We start from the raw sequence: 23,598 nt of genomic DNA on the forward strand, positions 1-23,598 counted from the left end.
ATGACATGGCCTACTGCCCACTCACTCCTTGGGCAGATGTAATTGCCAGGAGGAAAGCGTTTTCAGCATAAGGAGACTAAGGGGACAATTGAGGAGAGGCTTGAAAGGAGCATACATCAAAAATGCAAAAACTAGATTAAGTTCCCACTGAGGCATGATAAATGGTGAAGGAGGGAGAAGATGAACAAGACCTTTTAGAAACCTATTTACAATAGGGGACTTGAAAATGGAAGGCTGGTCAGTCAAACATAAAAAGCAAAAAGGGCCAAAGGATAGCCTTTGAGAGTGCCCAATGCAAAGCCATTCTGGGAAGGGAGAGAATAAAGAGGACTTCAGAAAGGGGAGCGGAGAGGGGGTCTTTATCTGACACAAATTCTTTCCAACGGTAGGACGCCAGGCTGCCAAGATGACGTTGCAGACTTCGGGACGAAGGTTGAAAGCAGTCAATGTTTGCCACTTAATCTCTACACGGGAAGGCAGAGACTGGACAGGTTCAGGTAGAGAACACCCCCTGCTGCTGCGACAGAAGATCCTCCCAAACGGGCAGCCTGATCAGAGGATCGATTGACATGTTCAGTAGCTCGGGATGCCAGACTCTCTGTGCCCAGTCCGGAGACACAGAATGACTTGGGACTGGTTGTTCTTAATCTTCGTGGGAACTCTGGGCAGGAGTGGCATAGGTGGAAAGCTGTACAATAGGCCTGTGCTCCACTTGAGACAAAAGGTATTTCTCGGCAAGAGCTGTTTTGGAAACTCCAGCATGCAAAACTGCTTACACTGCGTGTTCCCGGCAGAGGCGAACAGATCTAACCAAGAATCACCCTCCTATTGAAAGAGACCTTGCACCACCTCTGGGTAGAGACGCCATTCGTGATCCACTAGGTATCGATGTCTGAATTAGTCTGCTCTGGCATTCAGAGTGCCAAGAGAACCCTAACTTTCAGGCAAAGAAGTGACAGAGAGTGTCCCCCTTCGGACTATTTGCAAAACCCACCTGTCCGATGTTATGGACTGCCAGTAGGTAGGTGATGGCGAATCCTGCCACCAACTTGATGCCTATGGTGGTAAGAAGGTAGATTAGGAGGGGTTGGAGGCTGCAGCTGCTGGGGGTGTCAGACTGACCAGATCATTGGCCTGACCCACAAGGTCTGTAGGTACCGCAACCCCGGCCACAAAGAGGCTGGGAATCCTGTGTGGCGCTGTGACTGGTAGGGAATTGGTGCTGCTGGATGCCCATTCAGAGGCCGCAAAAGGGGGATTGAAGGTGACATGAGGCCAGAGAAAGTCCCAAGTACTTGGCAGTAGCCTGACTGTCCTCAAATCGATCCAGCGCCAAATCTGTCCTGTCTCCGAAGACACAGGTCCCATCAAAAGGCATGTCCATAAGAGAGGATTGGACATCCCACGAAAAGCCAATCATCCTCAACCAAGTGTGCCGCCTCAAGGCTACAGTTGGCGAAACCGCTCTGCCCAGTGAGCCGGCTGTGTAAAGCCTGCAGTGAACAGTGAATTTCGCTGCATCTTTCCCATCATCAACAGCTTGAGAGAGCATGGCCCGGCCCACCTCTGGAACTGTTGGCAGCAATCAGACTAATTGTCTGATTAACAATTACGGGCCTTATCTAGAGTTTAGTAGAATAGATACTCCATCAAAAAATGGAGGATAGCCCACCCACAAAACTTTTAAAAAGCGCAAAAGGCTTCAATGGACTTGCGGTAAAGGCAACAGGATATTTGCCATGTTTGTGACAGAGGATTGAATCCACATAATTCTGATCAAGGGCCCAGATTCCATTTACTTCTGAGACATATATTTTATTTTATTTGCATCATGACACACAATAACACACTCTTTGGGAAGGGGGAGGAGGAGAGGCTTCTCCATTTGGTCATGCTGTACGGCATCTAATATAATTTATCGCCAAAGGGCACTGGCAAAGCCAATATATCCTAAAAGCAAGACCCATTGGCTTTGCCAGTCCTTGTTTTCTTCTAGTAAATAGTCTGATGCAATATTCCCTCACTATGTGCATGTACAGATGCTTACATACTCCTTGGAAGTCTGATTTTTGAGCTGAACATACTTTGAGCATTTAAGCTCCTCACTCGATGCTTTTGTGAGGATGTGGGTGGTTTGGGGAGTGTATGACTTACAGCAACTAGACCCAAATAGATTCTGAATATGCTGAGAAACTAATCAGGCTTCTGTGGGGGTATGGCCTGGCACCAATGGGATAGGTCTTGAGCTGCGGTGCTCCCAACTGAAATCCGTAATTCGGGGCATCCTTTATGGAATGAGCCTGCACCAGCCCTTAACCACATGCCAGTAAACCTCATGATACAAAGGTGACCAGCTGCTGGGTTATTTGGGCACTTTCTACAACACTAGGTGCCCAGACTGGGGCTTCCCATGAGGTGACCTTTAAAGATGGCGGTACAGCCTGGTCGTTCCTAAGGCAATGAGGGGTGGTGTGGTTCCTGCCACCTATATTGCATGCACAGGTTGAGCTAGGCAACCACGGAGGCCAGGGAGACACCTAGACCAGGTTGGATGGATGGTGCCCGGCAATCGAGGGGAAAGGTGACCAAAGCAGAGTAATGGCCGGCAGAGCCCACCCACAATAGAGAGTCGAGGGAGCACCTGGGCCCACGGCCACTAGCCATGACTTGACGCTGTGAACTCCCATCATAGACAGGCGGCAGAGGAGGAGGAGAGGGGGCCCGACCCCATCATCACCGCACCTATCTGGTATTTGGGGGAGGGTCTTCATTGGACTCACTGAATCCTAGCAGCTCACTGACAACTTTCTAACTAGGGAGCACCTGGGCCTGCAAAGAACGACAGCAATGAGTAGCAGTACACCAAGACCTGTCCCTACACGCACAGCATTAACAGTGGATTTGGGAACTACTATAGGGCGCTGTATGCTGCCCCACTGTTGACGATCTCTCACGAAGAAGCGGAATATAACGATTCAGGAATTGTAGGCTGCAATTAAACACATTGGCAAAAGATGTGTTTCCGGGACAGATGGGCTGCCTGTGGAGTTTATGTACCCTATACTGAGGAGCTGGCTCAGAGACTGGTTGCCCTCTAAGCAACAGTCCGAGAAGCAGGGCGCTTGCTCACCTGGTCGTCCCGCTGTTAAAACTAGGATGGTCCACCCAGGACATACCGCCTATTGTCCATGCTTAACATGAACTACAAAGCACTTGGTAGGATATTGGCAACTCGCCTGCTTCCATTGAAAAACAAACTGATCCATACAGATCAATATGGATTCATCCCAGGGCACAAAATGGCACATAATATCCTAAGTCTCCTCATGATTTTGGAAGCAGAGATAATGGGTAAGAATGAAGCGACGATCATGATGGTTGACAATGAAATGCTTTTGACAGCCTTCGTTGGGATTTTCTTTACCGTTGGGTCCTGTGTTTGTCCAGAGGACTAAACATCTGTGTTCTGCACCCACTGCCTGTGTCAGGACGGGAAGACATATTTCAGAAGCCTATGTGGTGGGGAGGGGTATGCAACAAGGTTGTCCCCTTTCCCCATTTTTGTTGAACCACTGGCTAGAAGCGCCATGACTGGAGGGGCCTATTGGGGACTGGATATACACTATTCAGGCCTCTACATAGATGACATGCTATTGTACCTGTGGGATGCAAATGAGGACCTACCTCACGCGAGGGAATGCTTTGGTCAGTCAACTGGTCTCTGCATTAATTGGCAAAAATATCACCTGTTCTTGTTGATCCAAGATGTGCCCAAACTTCGGGGCCCACATGGACTTGCCAGGGTGGGGACATGCCTAAAATATCTTGGGGATAGAATCTACCATGATACCACTTACCTCTTGGAGGGCAATACAGGAGCAGCCACTATGAATCTCCGCTCCAGCGTGGACTTTTGGAAGACTCTGCCACCATTGGTGGTGGGTCGCATCGCGGTAGTGAAGATGGTTGACTCCCCCAATTGTTATACTTCTTTTCTACGCTGCCCATAATTATTCCCTGAAGTACCATCCGTGAACGTGACTCATTGTTGGACGAACTCAAATGTGGGATGGGTAGGAGTTATATGGAATTATCTAAACTGCAATGCTCCACAGCAGAGGGAGGACTGTTGGCCCCAGATTTTGAAGCCTACTACCTGGCAGCACAATTGCAAAGGTTTGCCCAATGGATCTATTCACATAGACATCCGAGGGAGGCGACAGTGGGGATGCTGCCAAATCCCCGAGAATTATACTAGAATATTCTGAATCCGAGGAGGCCCCCTCGGGAGGGTTCCTATGCACTGTGAGCCATCAAGACACTGCTGGCACCGCTCCATCCAAAGCACCCACGTTGTCATGCTCTACGCGCCAGGTATCCAATTGAGGGGACTGCAATATATTACCCGGGGCAAAGCATTGATGGCCCTGGTGGACTGGTCCTCCCAAGGGGTGCACTGGATCAGGGACCTCTACAGGGATGGGGCACTCCTAATGTTCAATGACTTCTCCACCTTTTTTGATATCTCGAGGGATCATTTCTTATTAGATCGAGCAGTAGTTGCTACAGTCCGCACTCATTGGGGTGTGGGCACCGAAGAGCCCCCACAGCATGGGGGTTGCCAGGTACTGTATACCACGTCGGTCAGCTTTAAGGGGGTGACCTTTATCTACCAAGCGTTACGGCACAATATTGCAACACCTTTAGCAGGGCTTCGAGAAAAATGGAAAGAAGACTTAGCACGTCCAATTACATTAGCAGTTTTGGGCCAAGATACTTGCATGCACCTACAAACTGTCCAGAAATGCCAGATTTCAGTTGGTTTTCCTTTAATTTTTGCACAGGACGTATCTAACTCTGGGCAGAATTACTCTGCTCTTCAACGTTGCTGGTGTGGCCTGTCCTCAATGTGGAGACCAGGCGGCAGAGATGTTCCAGATGGAAGTAAATTGCGTTAATGAAGTGATCCAGAGATCAATTGCCTGTGCACCCCTGACGTGCCTCCTGGGGGGGATTTCCCAGACCTGCTACACGCAAGATTATCACAAGGTTTATAGATTTGGCTCCAGTCTTAGCTAAGCGTGAGATCATTACGCACTGGAAAACCACCAGGGCCTCTAGATTTGAGAAATGGAGGGAAGAACTGCTCCGGTGGGCGGGATATGAGAGGACAGTGCTGCTTGGTGAGGTGAAGAAGGGCAGGGGATTGATGGACAAGGCCCTAGCTTGGGACCATTGAGTGGATTGTTTTAGGGAACCAAAAGTGGAAACCGCTGTTAGCTCTCCAGAACCACACGATGTACCAGATGAGGGCAGCAAGTAGACTTTTTTTACCCTTACTACAGGGCGGCAGGCGTACTGACAGCACATCACTTTCACCTAAGACCCTGGGCACGACTGGCGCTCTATAATTTCTGGGATAATAGGGCAGGGACCTAAGAGCATTAGTGGGGGATGTGTGTGTCAGGGGGTTGTCACTGTTTGGCCCCAGTAGGGTTGTTCGTTCGGAAATTTAGCAACATTGAGCTTGTGTTTCCCACAGAGATCTTTTGAGCTAAAAGCAGTTATTTGTCGTCAGTTAACTCCTGGCCTAGCCCTGCAGAAAGAAACGTACGTGTGTGTCCAGGCAATGTAAACCATTCACAGTGTGCTCAAGGAACTGACATATACAGTAGACATGTTTAACTGTTAATGTGAAATGTCAATATGTTTGTTTCATGTTTTCTGTTTGTCAGGAGAAAAACTAACGCAAAAGTAGCCTGTGGGTTTAATATGTGCTACTTTTCAACATTTCATTAAGTCTTGCTTGTAGCGTGGAGAGAGAAGCTGAGTGCAGCATTTTTGTGCAGACGCAGCTCATAGAAGCGAGCACGATTTAGCAGTTTTGGTCATTTGGAAAAGTGTAGCTTTCGACTACCCTCCCTGTGGATAGCGGCACTTACGTGAGGAGGTCGAGTCCCAGTGACTACCTCAACAGCCCAAGACCTGACAAGGACCTGCAAAGAAAGTCACAGAGAAACTGTTAGAAAGAGAGGGACAACATGTGACAGGGAAAGAAAGGAAAGACTACAAGATAGAAAGAGCAATACAGCTTAAAAAACTGGAGAGAGTAAACCAAGGAAGGATTATAAATGTCTCTCATGCTGATGAACATTTCTGCCAAGATCTGATGTGCAGAGGGCGGCAAATGCATAATCAACTCTTGGAGGAGGGTATCCTGCTGCACAAGGAATGCGACGAGGCGCGCCAGCATGTATGATAGCCAGGATGAATCGAGACCCCAGAGCTCCCGTCAGAGGGAGGAGGACAAAAGAGCCAGGAGGAGGACCCATAAATCTGGACAAATGATGGATAAAGAAGATGTGCCCTTGTGCATAGAGAACTGTGGCTGGCCAGGTGCCTGATGGTGGCAGCAAATATACAAAGTGTGTGGGTGGTGGTGGGGGAAAAAAACATGTCTCATATGGCCTGTTCAATATATGCTGGTTAGGCACATACCTCAGTGGATGTGGACGTGTGTATGTGACTGGTGGATAGACCTATGAGGGAGTTCCCATTACGAACTAGGTGGTCTCACCCACATTATAGGGTCATGCTTCATCATATGACCACCTAGCCCCACCCAGGTAAGATGATACTACCTGGGTGGATCCGACCTCGTTGTTAAAAGAACTTCGGAGGGAGTACTGAAATTTGTATCTTGCTGGATAATACAAGGGATCCAGTCAAGAGTAGTGATAGATAAAATTACCTTACAAATCACCTGTTTGAAAGTTTAATATCGGTGTTTGTAGATAAGGGTAAAAACGGGGATGGGGACGCCTTTGAGTATGATGACTCAAGGTGTCTAAAAAGTGGAGACCAACATGTTTCTGCCCGCTCTAAGAGCCTAGATGGTCTGGGGCATTCATCAGGGTCGAGGATCCCTAACGGTGTGGTGCACAAATGAAATGCTCGTTGAGAAAGGTGAGTGCTCAAAAAGGAAAAAGGGGGGCCTACCTGGATATGCTTGAGAGGTATGGCCTAGAAAGACAGAAGGTAGAATTCAAAGGTCGCGAAATATATGTGCCACTTCACTCCAAAGCACAGCACACTGAGGGTGTCAAAATCATGCTGTGGAATGTACACACTTACATGCAAGACTTATAAGGTCTTTGACAAGGGGAGCCTATTTTGTTTGTCTTGCCGTGCACGAACAAGGCGACCAGCCTCTGGTCTCGTAACTAACAGAGGCAACCCGGGTTGCCCCTTGTAGTCACACTCTATGAGGGAGATACGAGTTAAAACAAGGCTAGAGTAGGTAAAGCTAAGAGTAATGCTGAAAACTGCTGGAAGGGGGGTAAAAGTGACTCAATTTGTAGAACGAGGATTGCTGAACCAATACTGCAAGCTATAGTGTTGTTATTAATAATAGGAAAAAAGTTACAAAAAAAACTGCTGTGCGATATAACTTTGTCAGTCTGCTACAAGCCAAGCAGTGAGTATTTATTTGAGAGAATCCACCCCGAGGAGGGGTTGGGGGTGGGGGGGGGAATGTGGCAGTCTTGGAAAGGAAGGGTTTGGGGAGAGTGCAAGCATAGATGCTGGAGGGGAACCTGTTGGGCATAACCAGAGGTGAAACTCTGACAATCTTGCACAGAATCCTGCTTACAGAGCCAGTCCTACAGTCACCTGTTAAGTCTTGTTGGCTTAATATTGGGCCTTATTTGTGTGATGAAGGTTGGGGCGACAAGACAAGACTGCAAACAATAAGAAATGAAGCAGAAGAAAGGAGAAAAAGACAGGAGAAATAAAAAATTTATTTTAAAAAGAGTGATACAAGTGTGCACAGAAAGTAGAGAAAAAGCTGGGGAAAAAACAATAGTTTTGAGGGTTTTTTGGGTTACAAGAACACTTACCTTTTTATTTAATCTAGGAGCATTGGAGGAGGAGACTACAGCTCGTCCCTGGAAGGAGGAAGGAACCTGCAGTACTGAAGCCCAAGGAAAAAGGAAGAAACAATTCTGTGAGATTGTTAAAGACTTCATAGATATTTTAAATATAAAACATTTAATTACTCCGACGTCCTTGTAGTTGCCCTTGGTTACTGAGCCAGAACAAACCCCCACTCCCAAGGTCCATGAATAGTCTTTGAGCGGAGAGAAAGAGAGATGGAAAGAAAGAGTGTATGTGTGTGTTTGCATCTGGCCTAGTTTGTCTCTCTGTATCCTTTTCAGACCCCCTTAGGCTGTTACGATGAGAACACTCAAAGCTTGGGACCCTTCATGCTGCCCTCCTACCCCAGTTTTGATCAGGGGGCGTTTGTGGCCTACATATCTCAATCTGTGAGTCTACATCATGGCTCAAGCTACTCCCCTATGTCATTTTATGATGAAGGAATATTTGTGGGCTCCATAGGTCTGCTTGTTTCATTGTGTGTTTCCATCCTATCTCAAGCAGCGCCCCAATGTCATCTTTGGCACCTGCTGGACGATATGAATAGCATAGATCACAAGGACAGTGGTCACAATGCTCTAGTAATGACAATCAATGGTTTGCTATACCTTTCAGTAAAAGCTCCCTCCTCATTTTGTCCTGGAGAAATTGTTTGTACTAATAATAGGAAGTGCATAAAATGAGCCTGGTTACAAAGGAACCCTGAAATTCTGGTAAATGTCAGAGGATTAGTAAAAGACACAATAAAAAGCATCCTTATCCTCCAAGCAATTGGGGGCTCTTCTATGAAAATGCAACAGCCTAACACCCTTATGGAAAATATCAGATCTATTATCCTAGAGTCCAGATCAAAATAGTAACAAATTAAAAAAAAAAGAAATAAAACCTTCCAAAGCAACAAGGTAGAATTAGGCCTGCAGGAGAGCCAAGAGTTTGTTCCTTCAGGCCTGGAGAAACAACAATAGAGCGGATAAACACCTTGCTATGAGAGCTTATACAGGGACCCTGGTAAAGGCTAAAAGAGACTGGGAGGATCAGACTGTCACTGCCAAGTTGAATAACAATAAATTGTTCTGGGATACGGTTGCCCATGGCTCCACTGTCGTGCCCAAACAACTTGAATACTTTGTCCAGCCACAAGATGGGCCGACCTCTTTAGCAGTTTATATAAAGTTTATTTAGATGGCTTGTTGATGGAAGTTTGGCATCACCAACGAAGGATAGAAATTGATAAAAGCCCTACATTATCCTTCGCAAGACACCTATGCTGCTGTAAGTGGGAACAAGAGCAGAAAGGGCTCGCAGCCCTGTTAGGATCCCAGAAGACCTTTATCTTTTACACCATGATGCTTGAGGACCCTATATAAATTGCATCTCCAATTTTATTTTAAGTATATCACCGCCCTGGAGCACTGCAGAGATCACACAGATCTTCAAAAATGGCTCTTGCAAAGCCCCCAAATAATTATTGACCTATTAGTCTCATAGATAGCTTGCTGGTGGTATTCTGCAGACAGCTATTGAGCAAGTTGCAGGATTCGATTATGGACAAAGATATCGTGCCTCCATTACAGGCAGGGTTCAGACCTTACGGCACACTCAACCAGGATTTTCATTTTTATAACATCTGTTGGAAGACAATGTTGATCGACGTGAGCTACTTGTATGTAGACTTTGTTGATTTACGCTTTACTTTCGATCAGATTCCAAGAAACAAGTTTTGGGCAGTCCCGAATGACATGGGTATTCCGCCTAACCTTCTGTCAATTTTGATATGATTACACAGTAGTAATTATTTGCAGGTAAGATGGGACACCAAAGGGCAACTTACCACCCAAATTGAAATCCAGAGGGGAGTTAGGTGTGCTCTAGCTCCAAAGCTTTTTCCCCCTGTTTATCAATGATGTGGTGAACTAGTTGGATAAGGGCATCTGTGACTCACCGAAACTAGCAGGACAGAGGATCCCTGCCCTCTTGTTTACAGATGACACACTGTTAATGTCCAAAATACCCTAAGGTCTGCAGCAGCTTCTTTTAAAAAATCAGTTCTTTGGCCAAGAGAGAGGGATGGAATTCAATACTAACTGGACCAAATTATGATTTAAGTCCCCGTAGCAAAATGTTCCCTAAAATAAGCAAGAGAAAAGGTACTGAGGAAATAGTGTGTCCTGAATTTTGACTACCTGTGAATAAAGCGGTCACATAAGTTGTCTTGGATTTCGCAGCTACAGAAAAGTCATATTACCTTGCAGGAGTATCAAACTGCATACGACCTCTGTTTCAAGGGCAGTCTCACTAGCCCTGGAAATTTCAATATCAAGGCCTAGTGGGCCGTTTACATGGATCAGAAATATGGGGCTACTTGATCTGTGACATCTTGTCCGTAACTGGGAGTAGAGTTCTAAGATCTCTCCTAGCACTTCCACAGTGCACCCCCCTTGTCCCATTACATTTAGACTTGGGTCACAATCATATTGCACAGAAGGCCCATCGTTGACAAGGATTAGTTGGGCATCATCTTTGGTCAACAGACGAGCTGGCACCTTATATAGGTGGTCTAAGAGGATACCTCAGTTGTACTAACAGAGCTAAGCTACCTTGGTTGGCTTATATTACATTTATATTGATCAGGGTGGGAATGAAAAGATTCTGGCTACATTCTGAAGAGAGGAGTATAATTACCAGGTCATCTATCAAAGAAAAGTATTGGAACTTGTGAAGGAAAAGAAGGTTTACAGAACTGTAAAACTGGAGGTTTTGTCAATTTTAAAATGCCACCTTCGTTTGAACCATTCATGGATTATGCTTTACCACGTTTAGCCAAGAAAATGTACCTCCAATTTAAATAAGGTACTCTGAATATTAGGAGCTTTTGAGAAAGCTGGATGCATCAAACAGAAAGCTCTGATAAATGCCCGACTGTATTTATGAGATGGAGACAGTGGACCATCTAATTCTCTTCTGCAAGGAATATGCTCCCCAAAGGAAACAAAAATAATAATTCCAGTACATAGGAGCTTTCGATGTACACAATCTTTAAAGGACTTTAACTGCACATAGTATGTCAAACTATTTGTTATCTGTTTGGCTACTTAGAGCAAAGTTTTTAACCTAAAGTCAGGGTTGATGAATTATACAAAAAGAAGGAGGGAGAAGGAGGTTGTGGGGCTGGGTCTGTCCTCCTTGTAGCCTATATAACATTACAAAAGAGGCCCAGCTAAAAGAAATACCGCATGATGGATAGAAAAACCCTCACCCACCAGGTTTACCCCTTGGTGGCATGCTTCATTATTGGGTTTCTTCCAGTTCCGCTACGGAGCGGGCGTGCTACGACCTACTGGATACGTGGGAGCACTGATGTAGTCTTGTCAATGTGAATCACAGGAGGGATAGGAGTGGTGTGGTCTTGGGTGAGTTAAAATACCTGTCTCCTAGTAGTTCCAATGATTTAATAGATCTCTTAGAGGCGGTATGATTAAAAAGGGGCATGTAGTGTACCTGACTTCCTAGTCTACATGTTTTGGAGCCTTACCCCTAGGCTCCTCTTCAGGACCAAGGTGGACTCCCTGGTGCCACTCTTTGTTTGACTACCTCTAATGAAAGTATAAATAATACATGCTCTGTGATATGGTGCAATTCACCTAACTAATGTGGTGTCACAAGATGATACTGTTGTTTTTAGTGTGTCCGTCGTTGATACCTTTGGAAATACAAGAGAGGCATAGTTATCATTGCCCCCATTTGTAATGGGCCGCTATTTATGTTGTTTGTGGGTGTGGTGCCACCTATTTTCAAACTGCACCCCACTCGTGGGAAACGGCACTCGTGAATATCAGGACTGAGAGACTAAAGTACTCTCACAATCAACAGTAAAAGACATACTACATTTAAAACATGTAAACACGTGAAACACACTAAACAGAACACACGTGGTGCATGCGTAACCTACTCAGTAGTATTTGGATTCTCATATCATAGCTCCTCCGGGAGGGGGGTGTGCTTGTAGTCACACTCTAAAGATTTGGCAAAGTTTTAGAATCGATTTGTCTTACCTTATCTGTAGCACCATGTAAGCAATGTTCAAAGGGCACTTACTTCCTCAAAGCGACACTCCCGCTTTGTACCTAATGCTCACCTCCACGTGGTCTGAAACTTGAATGCTCACATGGGAGCAGAGTTTAAATGTGCAGCAGCTCTTGTATCTCAGCATGCTAAAGCGTGCACCACTAGACCGCTAACTTCCCCAAGAAGGCGGCCTCCCGTGGAATGAAGGGTTGTCCGCGAGGACCCTAAAAGTAGGTAACCCTTGTGGGTGCCTGTAATTGCACGGAGGTCATTGGGGCTTTATGGGCTTACAGAGGCAGAACTGGGCATTCCCATATCGTTTTAATAAATATTTGGGAGTTTCTTTCTTGTGTTTAACGAAGGGTTACTCGTTCCCTTCTTACTGTGATGGTGACATATATGTGAGTGGCTAATATTTATTGTCGATAATAAATATTAGCCACTCAAATTTACGTTCCCCTCTTACTGAGGTGATGGTGAAGTTAATTGTTCTATTAAACACCAGTTATGGCTTTTTAATCTTTTTTAAAAAAAACGTACTGACTTGCACATTTGGGATTTATGATATATTTATATTTCATATTCTACTATGGATGATTTGCATGTTGTATTGTGGTTTTAACCTCTTAAATGCGGGCGTCGGCCACTGGCCGACGCCCACACACCCTCCCTGGTGCGGGTCACGACCAGTGGCCGACACCAGGAAGGGCATTAATAAATCCTCGGGTGCGTCGCACCCGAGGATTTATTTTTTATTTCCCCCCCCCCCCCCCCGGGAGACACGGAAGCTACTGTGTCTCCCCCCGCCCCCCACCCGCCCCTTTGTGACGTCAGCGCGCCGCGAGGCGCGCTGACGTTGCAAAGGTGTTTTCCCCATGAAAGCAGGAAGCAGCCTTGCGGCCGCTTCCTGCTTTCATGGGGAAAACGGCCTTTTTCACGTTCGGGAAGGCCTCGTAAGAAAGGGGAGAGTCTCCCCTTTCTTACGAGGCCTTCCTGAAAGTGTTTCCTGGCCCCCGGTCGCAGCTGTGCTGCGATCGGGGGCCAGGAAACGCTTTCAGGTTTCCTGGCTCCCCCGATCGCAGCACAGCTGCGATCGGGGGGGTCAGGAAACATTTTGAAAAGGCCTCGTAAGAAAGGGGAGACTCTCCCCTTTCTTACGAGGCCTTCTGAAACTGTTTCTGGCCCCCGATCGCAGCTGTGCTGCGATCGGGGGCCAGAAACAGTTTCAGAAGGCCTCGTAAGAAAGGGGAGAGTCTCCCCTTTCTTATGAGGCCTTCTGAAACGGTGCTGCGATCGGGGGCCAGGAAACCCCACTAGACACCAGGGATTTCACTTTTGGGGGGCAGCACCCCCCCGGAAAACGGGCCGCCCCCCCCCCGGATAATTTTCCTAAAAAAATAAAAAGGTAGGTGCCCCCTGGGGAGGGGGGGGGGGGGGGGGGGGGCGCGATCGCGCCCCCCCCCCCCCCCCAGGGGATTTTTTTTTTTTCAAAAAAAAAATAAAAAAATAAAAAAAATGAAATGACAGGGGGGTCACCCGTGGGCAGGGTGACCCCCTGTGGGGGCAATTTTTTTTTAGATGTTGTAGGGTTTCCCTGGGGGCCATTTTGGCCCCCAAGGAAACCATACAACAACTAAAAAAATATATATGTATATATCTATATATATATATATCTATGTAGATAGATATATCTAGGTACATGGATATATCTATAGATATATCTATGTAGATATATATTTATATATATATATATATATAGGTAGATCTGTATCAAAGAGATTTATAAAGCGCGCTACTCACCTGTGAGGGTCTCAAGGCGCTGGGGGGGGGACGGGGGAGAGGGAAAGGGGCTAGGAGGTTCACTGTTCAAAAAGCCAGGTTTTGAGGCCCTTCCTGAAAAGAAGTAGGTTTTGGGTCTTGCGAATGTGGGTTGTGAGTGCGTTCCATGTTTTGGGTGCAATGTAGGAGAAGGATCTGCCCCCGGTGGTGGTGTGTTTGATGCGGGGGTCAGAGGCGAGAGAGAGGTCAGCTGAACGGACGTTTCGTGTGGGGGTGTGGAAGGTGACTCTCGTTGAGGTAGGCAGGGCCTGTGTTGTGGAGTGATTTGTGTGTGAGGATGAGGATCTTGAAGGTGATCCTTTTGTCAATGGGGAGCCAGTGGAGGGATTTGAGGTGTGGAGAGATGTGTTCGTGTCGGTGGAGGTCGAGGATGAGTCGTGCTGCTGAGTTCTGGATGCGTGTAGTTTGCACTTGAGTTTTAGAGTGGTGCCGGCGTAGAGGGCGTTTCTGTAATCAAGCCTGCTGCTGATGAGTGCGTGAGTGACAGTTTTTCTGGTCTCTGTGGGGATCCATTTTAATGTTTTTCAGTATACGGAGTTTGTTGAAGCATGAGGAGGTAAGAGCGTTGATTTGTTGGGTCATAGAGAGGGAGGAGTCTAGGATGATGCTGAGGTTGCATGCGTAGTTGGCGGGGGTGGGTGCAGGGCCTAGCGTGGTGGGCCACCATGGGGGGTCCCAGGTTTTTTTGGTGAGGGCCAAAGAGGATTATTTCGGTTTTGCTTGAGTTGAGTTTCAGGTGGTTGGCTGTCATATATACATCACTTTTGTCAATATGTGTGTGGTTTCCCTGGGGGGAAAAGGGTCCGACTTGTCTAGTGGCAGTTTTAGTGCCATAAAGAAGCGCAGAAGGTTTATATGCCTACTGCAAAGAGCACATCTGTATTTTATGTAAATAGCTGAGTACATTAGTAAAGTCTATGGAGAGATGAAGGGCACTTTTGCTGGGTGGTAATGAGGGAATCCGAGGAGGAGGGAGTGGGAGCACCAATAATGATTGTTGGACTGGGCGCAGGAGGTGCTAAAGACTGTGACGAATGGTATGTGACAAGGTGTTTTTTGAGTGTCTTGAAAGTACGTGCTGATTGAGGGAAGAAGCGCAGGTAAGGTGGCCTCTACTGTTGCACGTATCTCACACACACCATCGATTTTGTGACTGTCTACGTAGGCTAGTGTTTTAGAGCAACAGTTTAGCCAATAGCAGAGATGGCATCTTGATGGATGACTGCTGCCTGCACTCGGGTTATAGAGGACCGCTCTGACATAGGATCAGAGACTGAGACATCAGATACTGAGACAGCATCTGAGGGATAGGACAATGGCGCAGACTCTGGGAGTGATTTTTCAGTCAGAGGAGTCCCATTCGAAAACTCCTCTTCCAGTACATTATGAGGGAGGTGATGAGGACAGTCCTGCTGTCCCTTCGCAAGCTGTTCGTGCAACTGGGTAATAGTGGGTTAGGCCAACCCAGAGAGCAGGTGAATGCGGCGGCAAGCAGAGAGAGAGTGCTCTCTTGGGAGCTCACCAATTTAGTTCAGCCCCAAATTCCACCACCCAAATCATATTGTGGAGACATCAAAATTGTCTATGGCAAAACAAACTGGTTTTGTAAGGCAGGCACCTGTGTTTTTGGTCCTGGATTCGGCGGCCATATAGAGAAACACACTAAACCCAAACATTTCTGGAAACTAGACATTCGGGGGAGTCCACAGAGGTGTGACTTGTGTGGATTCCCCAAAGTTTTCTTACCCAGAATACCCTGCAAAGCTGAAATGTTGAGAAAAAACTCTATTTTTCTCGCATTTCTGTCACACAAACTACAGGAATATGCTGGGATCCACAACATTCCTACCACCCAGTGACTCCTCACCTGTCCTGATAAAAACACTACCCCACTTGAGTGCCTACACCTAGTGCCTGTGTCAGGAATGGATCACCCCAGGGTCAACAGCTGCCTCACGTAAGGACCAACATTGACCGTTGTGTGATCTATTCCTGTCGCAGGCACCAGGCCTAACCACACAAGTGAGGTATCATATTTATCGGGAGACTTGGGGGAACGCTGGGTGGAAGGAAATTTGTGGCTCCCCTCAGATTCCAGAACTTTCTGTCACCGAAATGTGTGGAAAACGTGGTATTTTAGCCACATTTTGAGGTTTGCAAAGGATTCTGGGTAACATAACCTGGTCCGAGCCCCACAAGTCACCTCATCTTGGATTCCCCTGGGTTTCTAGTTTACAAAAATGTGCTGGTTTGCTAGGTTTCCCCAGGTGCCGGCTGAGCTAGAGGCCAAAATCCACAGGTAGGCACTGTTTTCTATGAAAAAATGTGATGTGTCCACGTTCTGTTTTGGGGCATTTCCTGTCGCGGGCGCTAGGCCTACCCACACAAGTGAGGTATCATTTTTATCGGGAGACTTGGGGGAACGCCGGGTGGAAGGAAATTTGTGGCTCCTCTCAGATTCCAGAACTTTCTGTCACCGAAATCTGAGGAAAACTTGTTTTTTTAGCCACTTTTTGAGGTTTGCAAAGGATTCTGGGTAACAGAACCTGGTCCGAGCCCCGCGAGTCACCCCTCCTTGGATTGCCCTAGGTCTCTAGTTTTCAGAAATGCACAGGTTTGGTAGGTTTCCCTAGGTGCCGGCTGAGCTACAGGCCAAAATCTACAGGTAGGCACTTCTCAAAAAACACCTCTGTTTTCTTCCAAAAATGTTGATGTGTCCACGTTGCGCTTTGGGGCGTTTCCTGTCACGGGCGCTAGGCCTACCCACACAAGTGAGGTATCATTTTTATCGGGAGACTTGGGGGAACGCCGGGTGGAAGGAAATTTGTGGCTCCTCTCAGATTCCAGAACTTTCTGTCACCGAAATCTGAGGAAAACTTGTTTTTTTAGCCACTTTTTGAGGTTTGCAAAGGATTCTGGGTAACAGAACCTGGTCCGAGCCCCGCGAGTCACCCCTCCTTGGATTGCCCTAGGTCTCTAGTTTTCAGAAATGCACAGGTTTGGTAGGTTTCCCTAGGTGCCGGCTGAGCTACAGGCCAAAATCTACAGGTAGGCACTTCTCAAAAAACACCTCTGTTTTCTTCCAAAAATGTTGATGTGTCCACGTTGCGCTTTGGGGCGTTTCCTGTCGCGGGCGCTAGGCCTACCCACACAAGTGAGGTATCATTTTTATCGGGAGACTTGGGGGAACGCCGGGTGGAAGGAAATTTGTGGCTCCTCTCAGATTCCAGAACTTTCTGTCACCGAAATCTGAGGAAAACTTGTTTTTTTAGCCACTTTTTGAGGTTTGCAAAGGATTCTGGGTAACAGAACCTGGTCCGAGCCCCGCGAGTCACCCCTCCTTGGATTGCCCTAGGTCTCTAGTTTTCAGAAATGCACAGGTTTGGTAGGTTTCCCTAGGTGCCGGCTGAGCTAGAGGCCAAAATCTACAGGTAGGCACTTCTCAAAAAACACCTCTGTTTTCTTCCAAAAATTTTGATGTGTCCACGTTGCGCTTTGGGGCGTTTCCTGTCGCGGGCGCTAGGCCTACCCACACAAGTGAGGTATCATTTTTATCGGGAGACTTGGGGGAACGCCGGGTGGAAGGAAATTTGTGGCTCCTCTCAGATTCCAGAACTTTCTGTCACCGAAATGTGAGGAAAACTTGTTTTTTTAGCCACTTTTTGATGTTTGCAAAGGATTCTGGGTAACAGAACCTGGTCCGAGCCCCGCAAGTCACCCCTCCTTGGATTCCCCTAGGTCTCTAGTTTTCAGAAATGCACAGGTTTGGTAGGTTTCCCTATGTGCCGGCTGAGCTAGAGGCCAAAATCTACAGGTAGGCACTTTGGAAAAAACAGCTGTGTTTTCTATAAAAAAAATAGGATGTGTCCATGTTGTGTTTTGGGGCATTTCCTGTCGCGGGCACTAGGCCTACCCACACAAGTGAGGTATCATTTTTATCGGGAGACTTGGGGGAACACAGAATAGCAAAACAAGTGTTATTGCCCCTTATCTTTCTCTACATTTTTTCCTTCCAAATATAAGAGAGTGTGTAAAAAAGACGTCTATTTGAGAAATGCCCTGCAATTCACATGCTAGTATGGGCACCTCGGAATTCAGCGATGTGCAAATAACCACTGCTCCTCAAAACCTTATCTTGATCCCATTTTGGAAATGCAAAGGTTTTCTTGATACCTCTTTTTCACTCTTCATATTTCAGCAAATGAATTGCTGTATACCCAGTATAGAATGAAAACCAACTGCAGGGTGCAGCTTATTTATTGGCTCTGGGTACCTAGGGTTCTTGATGAACCTACAAGCCCTTTATATCCCCGCAACCAGAAGAGTCCAGCAGACAAAACGGTATATTGCTTTCAGAAATCTGACATCGCAGGAAAAAGTTACAGAGTAAAACAAAGAAAAATGGCTGTTGTTTTCAGCTCAATTTCAATATTTTTTTATTTCAGCTGTTATTTTCTGTAGGAAAACCTTGTAGGATCTACACAAATGACCCCTTGCTGAATTCAGAATTTTGTATAGTTTTCAGAAATGTTTAGCATTCCGGGATCCAGCATTGGTTTCACACCCATTCCTGTCACTAACTGGAAGGAGGCTGAAAGCACCAAATGTAGTAGAAATGGGGTATGTCCCAGTAAAATGCCAAATTTGTGTTGAAAAATTCGGTTTTCTGATTCAAGTCTGCCCGTTCCTGAAAGGTGGGAAGATAGTGATTTCAGCACCAGAAACCCTTGGTTGATGGCATTTTCAGGGAAAAAACCACAAGCCTTCTTCGGCAGCCCTTTTTTCCCATTTTTTTGGAAAAAACAAAATTTTCACTGTATTTTGGCTATTTTCTTGGTCTCCTCCAGGGGAAACCACCAACTCTGGGTACCATTAGAATCCCTAGGATGTTGGAAAAAAAGGACGCAAATTTGGCGTGGTTAGCTTATGTGGACAAAAAGTTATGAAGCCCTAAGCGCGAACTACCCCAAATAGCCAAAAAAGGGCTCAGCACTGGGGGGGGAAAGGCCCAGCAGCTAAGGGGTTAAGGAAAGAATATTCAGAAATAAACTATTTATGATAATGAAGGGGTGTTTGTGGCCTGCGTCGTTCTTCCTGCTTTTGTGTCGCCATGTCTCAAGCTACTCTCCTTATGTCATCTTTGATGATGGGATGTTTGCACCCTAAGTCAGTTTGGGGGTGGGGGGGAGGCAGGAGTGTGTGTGTGCATTTGGCTCAGTTGTTCAAAATTTGCTATAATTTTCTACTCTGACAAAGAAATAATTTCACTACTTGGCACTGCTAACAAAGGCTAGGGAAAATTTGGCGTTGTTGTTTCACAAACAGATCAACAGTTAGGGTTGCTCAATCATGTGACCTCTCTATGTTCTTGTCTTCACAGGTGTCATGCGTCAGCACTATGCTACAATATGGGAAGCAGTGATCACTATTTCCCCACCTAGTACAGAGCAGACTTTATTAGCAACAATCCTATAACTCTAACTGAACCCAACAGAGGTGCTTGTTGGTGATCTTCAGCACATCGGCCTGCATAAGTAAAACATAATGGAGATGGGGTACCCCTTTTTTCCACACCGGGTATTAGATCTGATTATAATTGTTATGTTAACACATGATTTTTTCATATTTGTACATGATACGCTTGTACGCAAAATGGGCAATATGGCTGAATGACTACAGATCAATGGTAGGTATCTATTGCAGCTTCAGTACCATGCTGCAGCATATAGAAACAAATACTGACTGGAAATGACGGTATAGGTAGTTTGAATTGATTCTCTCTGTGTGTTTTCTAAACTCAATATAATTCTGTTATTAATGTCATAAGACCAGTTAGCAAGTCAGAAGTGGGTAGGACCAAACAGATGGTATCATTTTTTTTTTTATTAAATACAAGTTGGGCAAGCCACATCTCTATGTCAAATTGACAATGAGTTTTAGTATAGAATTTAACATTGGGATTGATGTTATGTAAACAATTGTCTGTGTTGATATTAGAAGTACTGCACTTTATCTCCTCAAGATCATTTTTGATGCTCTCCAATGTAAGAAGATTGTTATTCTTTCGTTGCAGAAAATTTGATGAAGTACTTGTGTACTTACTGTTTTTAATCTTATTTTAGCACAGAAATGATGCTGTTATTATTCTATTTACAACCCTGAAGAAGTTCCATAGTCAGAAGGAACGAAACACATTGGCTGTTTTATTGTATCATAAAATCAAGAACAAAGGAAACTAGAATTACTAGAATTGGCTTTTTTGATGTTTTTGTTCATTGATTATACCAAAGTGTGCTCTCGTTCCAAATGTGAATCAGGACCATTTAACAAACTAACCAACTAGTGATTCACCAGCAGGCATCAATATTTAAGGAAGGACTCCATAAAGCACACATCATGTGTTTTGAGTTCAAAGTTCCAGGAGCAACTTCTTCAGCAGCTTCTGAGTAGCAACTGCCTGTTGGGGTCCACTGCCAGGCCCTAGCTTCTCTAACTGTGCCATGCCTAATGTTATTGAATAATACTTAATTCCGGTGGCAAGTTGAGCAAAGCAGACCAAAAAAAAAAAGAGATAAAATATGGATGCCATACAGCAAAAGGGGGAACCCACCAGGACATTGCGGCGTGGATGGCTCAGATTCTAATGCACCTGATTTTAAATCCCTGCTGTCAGGTATGCAACACAGCTGGCAATCAATTGATAAAAAGATCAACTTCTTGACATCTTGATTTTACCACATGCAGAATCAGTGACACAAATTTGCAGAGCAGATGGGCAGTGCAGAGTGGTGCATCTCAGGTGCCAGCGATGAAATGATGAGACAGAGAAAAATGGTGCAAAACAACTTGAGAAGTTGCTTAAAATCATGCACGCCAAGAATGAATACCTAAATGTGCATTCATGCTGCAACAACATAAGCATCCTGGGAGTGTCTGAATCCTTCAATATAGGCAAGATTGCACTATAAGTTGAAAAAATGCTAGATGACTTATTTGGGGCAACAAACTATCTCCCATGTTTATAGTGGAGTAAGCACACCTTTGGGAGCAGCCCCAGGCCCATCATAGCTAAAATTCTTAATTATAGGCCCCACAATGCCATGCTGAGAATTTCACGAGTGAAACATGACTTAAATTGCGCAGGCTCCAACATGTATTTTTTCCTGACTTTACACTCACAGTCTAAAAGCCTAGAGGGCCATTATGCAAGCGACAAATGACTACAATAGCTAGGGAAGGAATATATGGTATTGTACCCTGACAAACTATGAATCAAGCACAATAAAAAACATGTCTGATCCTGAGGCAACACTCCCATATCTAGGGTGCAGAATATTCCCTAACAGTGCCTGTCCCTGGCACTCAAGAAAATCTTCGATCCATTGATGAAAAAGACTGACCTGGTGTAAAATTTGCTTTTTGAAAGATTAGTTTGCCATATACAGATCTCTGGTCTTGTACCCTGAACGGAAAAGAAATGCTGGTTAGCCATCATATAACACCAGATTGAGAAAAAAAGCCAATGAAATTCTGAACCCATGCTTTGCAGTTTGCATGCAGTTCCTTGATGCTGGTTCATAGCTCACTATGCTATATTCGAAGGGCTGCAATTCATGATTTGCAAGTAATAAAGTGATATCTGTGTCAAAAGAAGTAATCCATTTAACAATCTACATAAAATACAAATCTGTCATCTGCATGTTACACCGTGTGTTTTGCAGGAGACACAATAAATCTCAAGGCTACATACGGATCTCTCCAGCAAGTGCATCAATGAGCAGAGTTATCTTATCTTTTCCTAAGACGCATGTAGCACCATTTTTATGGCCGTGAACGCTGTCAAAACACAAAGTAGGCAGTTTATTTCTTAAAAACTTAAGCGTGACTGATGTCAAATGGATGTTGACATAATGTCTAACTGTATCACACCAACACCCTTCGAGACTGAATTCTATCAGCGTGATAAGGTTACTCCTGAAGCACCTCTCCTATGGCAATCAAGGGCTGGAAAATAAGACAAGCCCAATGGGGAGATGCCCACAGATGCACAGTGGACATCCCACCATTACTGTTTGTCTCCTGATTCTCGAGGGTAAGGTGAGGCAGCCAGTCACTTATTAAGAGTGAGAACTGATGGAAAAAATACAGCCTCGAAAATGAGAAGGGCGGAGCCCAGCGTGTTAATGCAGAAGCTTCCACAGACCGTTATTTTTGTCCGATGCAAAATAGTTTGTGAACACCAATGCTGTATATGAGCAAAGGATGTACCCTTGCAAGGATAGCATTGTTTCATGTTTGACCACTTCCTGTGCTCACATCCAATACAGACCAAGACAAAACCTGCAGGCCTAGCACAGCTTTTCTCACACTTTGCCCTTAGATTCATACTGAGCTAAATATTAGCTCTAAGATAGACTGGTCAGTCTTTGTCATACAGGCACAATACAGAAAGTTACAACATAGACAACAAATCACTCACACTTTGAACCCATCCACACACTGGCATCCAAGGCTTTGTGTCTCTTTACTCACTCATTTGGACTTCAAAATCAAGGACAGATGCAGTGGCAAACAACACAAAAGATGAAGTCTGGTGTCTCACGTGGTTCAAACCACTTCACAGCCGTAGTTGCTTTCCCATCTATGTCCCACCCGCAGGAAGTGTGCGGTAGTCTCTTCAAACGTGTCAGTGTGATCAAGCGCTGTAGAAATGAAACTACAACCCCACCCGGGGCAGATCAGGCCCCCCTGCGCCTCAGGCAGCCTCAGGGCCTCTGCGAGGGGGGCTTCGGTGCACAATGTGGGTCCGGGGAGAGACAGCAGCTACTGAAGAAGGACTGAGGCCCAGGGAAGAGCGATAGGGAGAGGAGGGACAGGAGGGCTGGGACAGGGAGAGTGGACAGTCAGCCTCCTACCTCCACAGAGCCCGGGGAGGGGGAAGATCTCAGTCCCAGGCCTGAGGGGGTCTCCGCACAGACACAGGATCCTCCCACCCCTGGAGCTGCTGGAGCCGGAAGAAGAGACCGGAAGTGACGTCATTCACTGCTGGTGCTGCCTCTGCCCTCGCTGACCCGGAAGAGGAGATCACGGGACTGGGAGTCACTGAAAGGGAGAAAGGACTACGGAGGGAGCCACAGGCTGCAGTGACCCCGCGGAGGCCTCGAGGCTGAAACCGGCTGCGGCCGCAGGAAGAGGGGACCGAACCCCGAGTGTGGAGGATGTTGGGGTGTCCGGGGTAACCCCGATTCTGTAGGGTGTCCGGTGTACCCCAGGGTGTGCATGGCGTTGGGGTGTCCGGTGTAACCCAGAGTGTGCATGGTGTTGGGGTGTCCGAGTGTGGAGGGCGTTGGGGTGTCCGGTGTAACGCAGAGTGTGGAGGGTGTTGGGGTGTCCGGTGTAACCCTGATTCTGGAGGGTGCTGGGGTGTCCAGTGTAACCCCGAGTCTGGAGAGTGTTGGGGTGGCCAAGTGTGCAGGATGTTGGGGTGTCCGGTGTAACCCCGAGTCTGGAGAGTGTTGGGGTGGCCAAGTGTGGAGGGTGTTGGGGTCTCCAGTGTAACCCTGATTCTGGAGGGTGTTGACGTGTCCGGTGTAACCCAGAGTGTTGAGGGTGTTGGGGTGTCCGGTGTAACCCCGATTTTGGAGGGTGTTGGGGTGTCAACTCCGCTTTTGATTTTATTTCGAGGCAGTTGACGATCCAGGAGAGAACCTTTCCTGTCCTTACTGAGCATAGAACCACCTTAACATGTGGAACAGTCTG

At 46.3% G+C, this 23,598-nt stretch overlaps 1 pseudogene; it reads right to left on the reverse strand.

Moving 5' to 3' along the window:
* Positions 1-22,868, reverse strand: part of LOC138248901 (zinc finger protein 709-like) — a 34,547-nt pseudogene extending 11,679 nt beyond the window's left edge.
* Between the last annotated feature and the right edge of the window lie 730 nt (positions 22,869-23,598).

The sequence above is a fragment of the Pleurodeles waltl genome, chromosome 8 (assembly GCF_031143425.1).
Source record: "Pleurodeles waltl isolate 20211129_DDA chromosome 8, aPleWal1.hap1.20221129, whole genome shotgun sequence".
NCBI lineage: Eukaryota > Metazoa > Chordata > Amphibia > Caudata > Salamandridae > Pleurodeles > Pleurodeles waltl.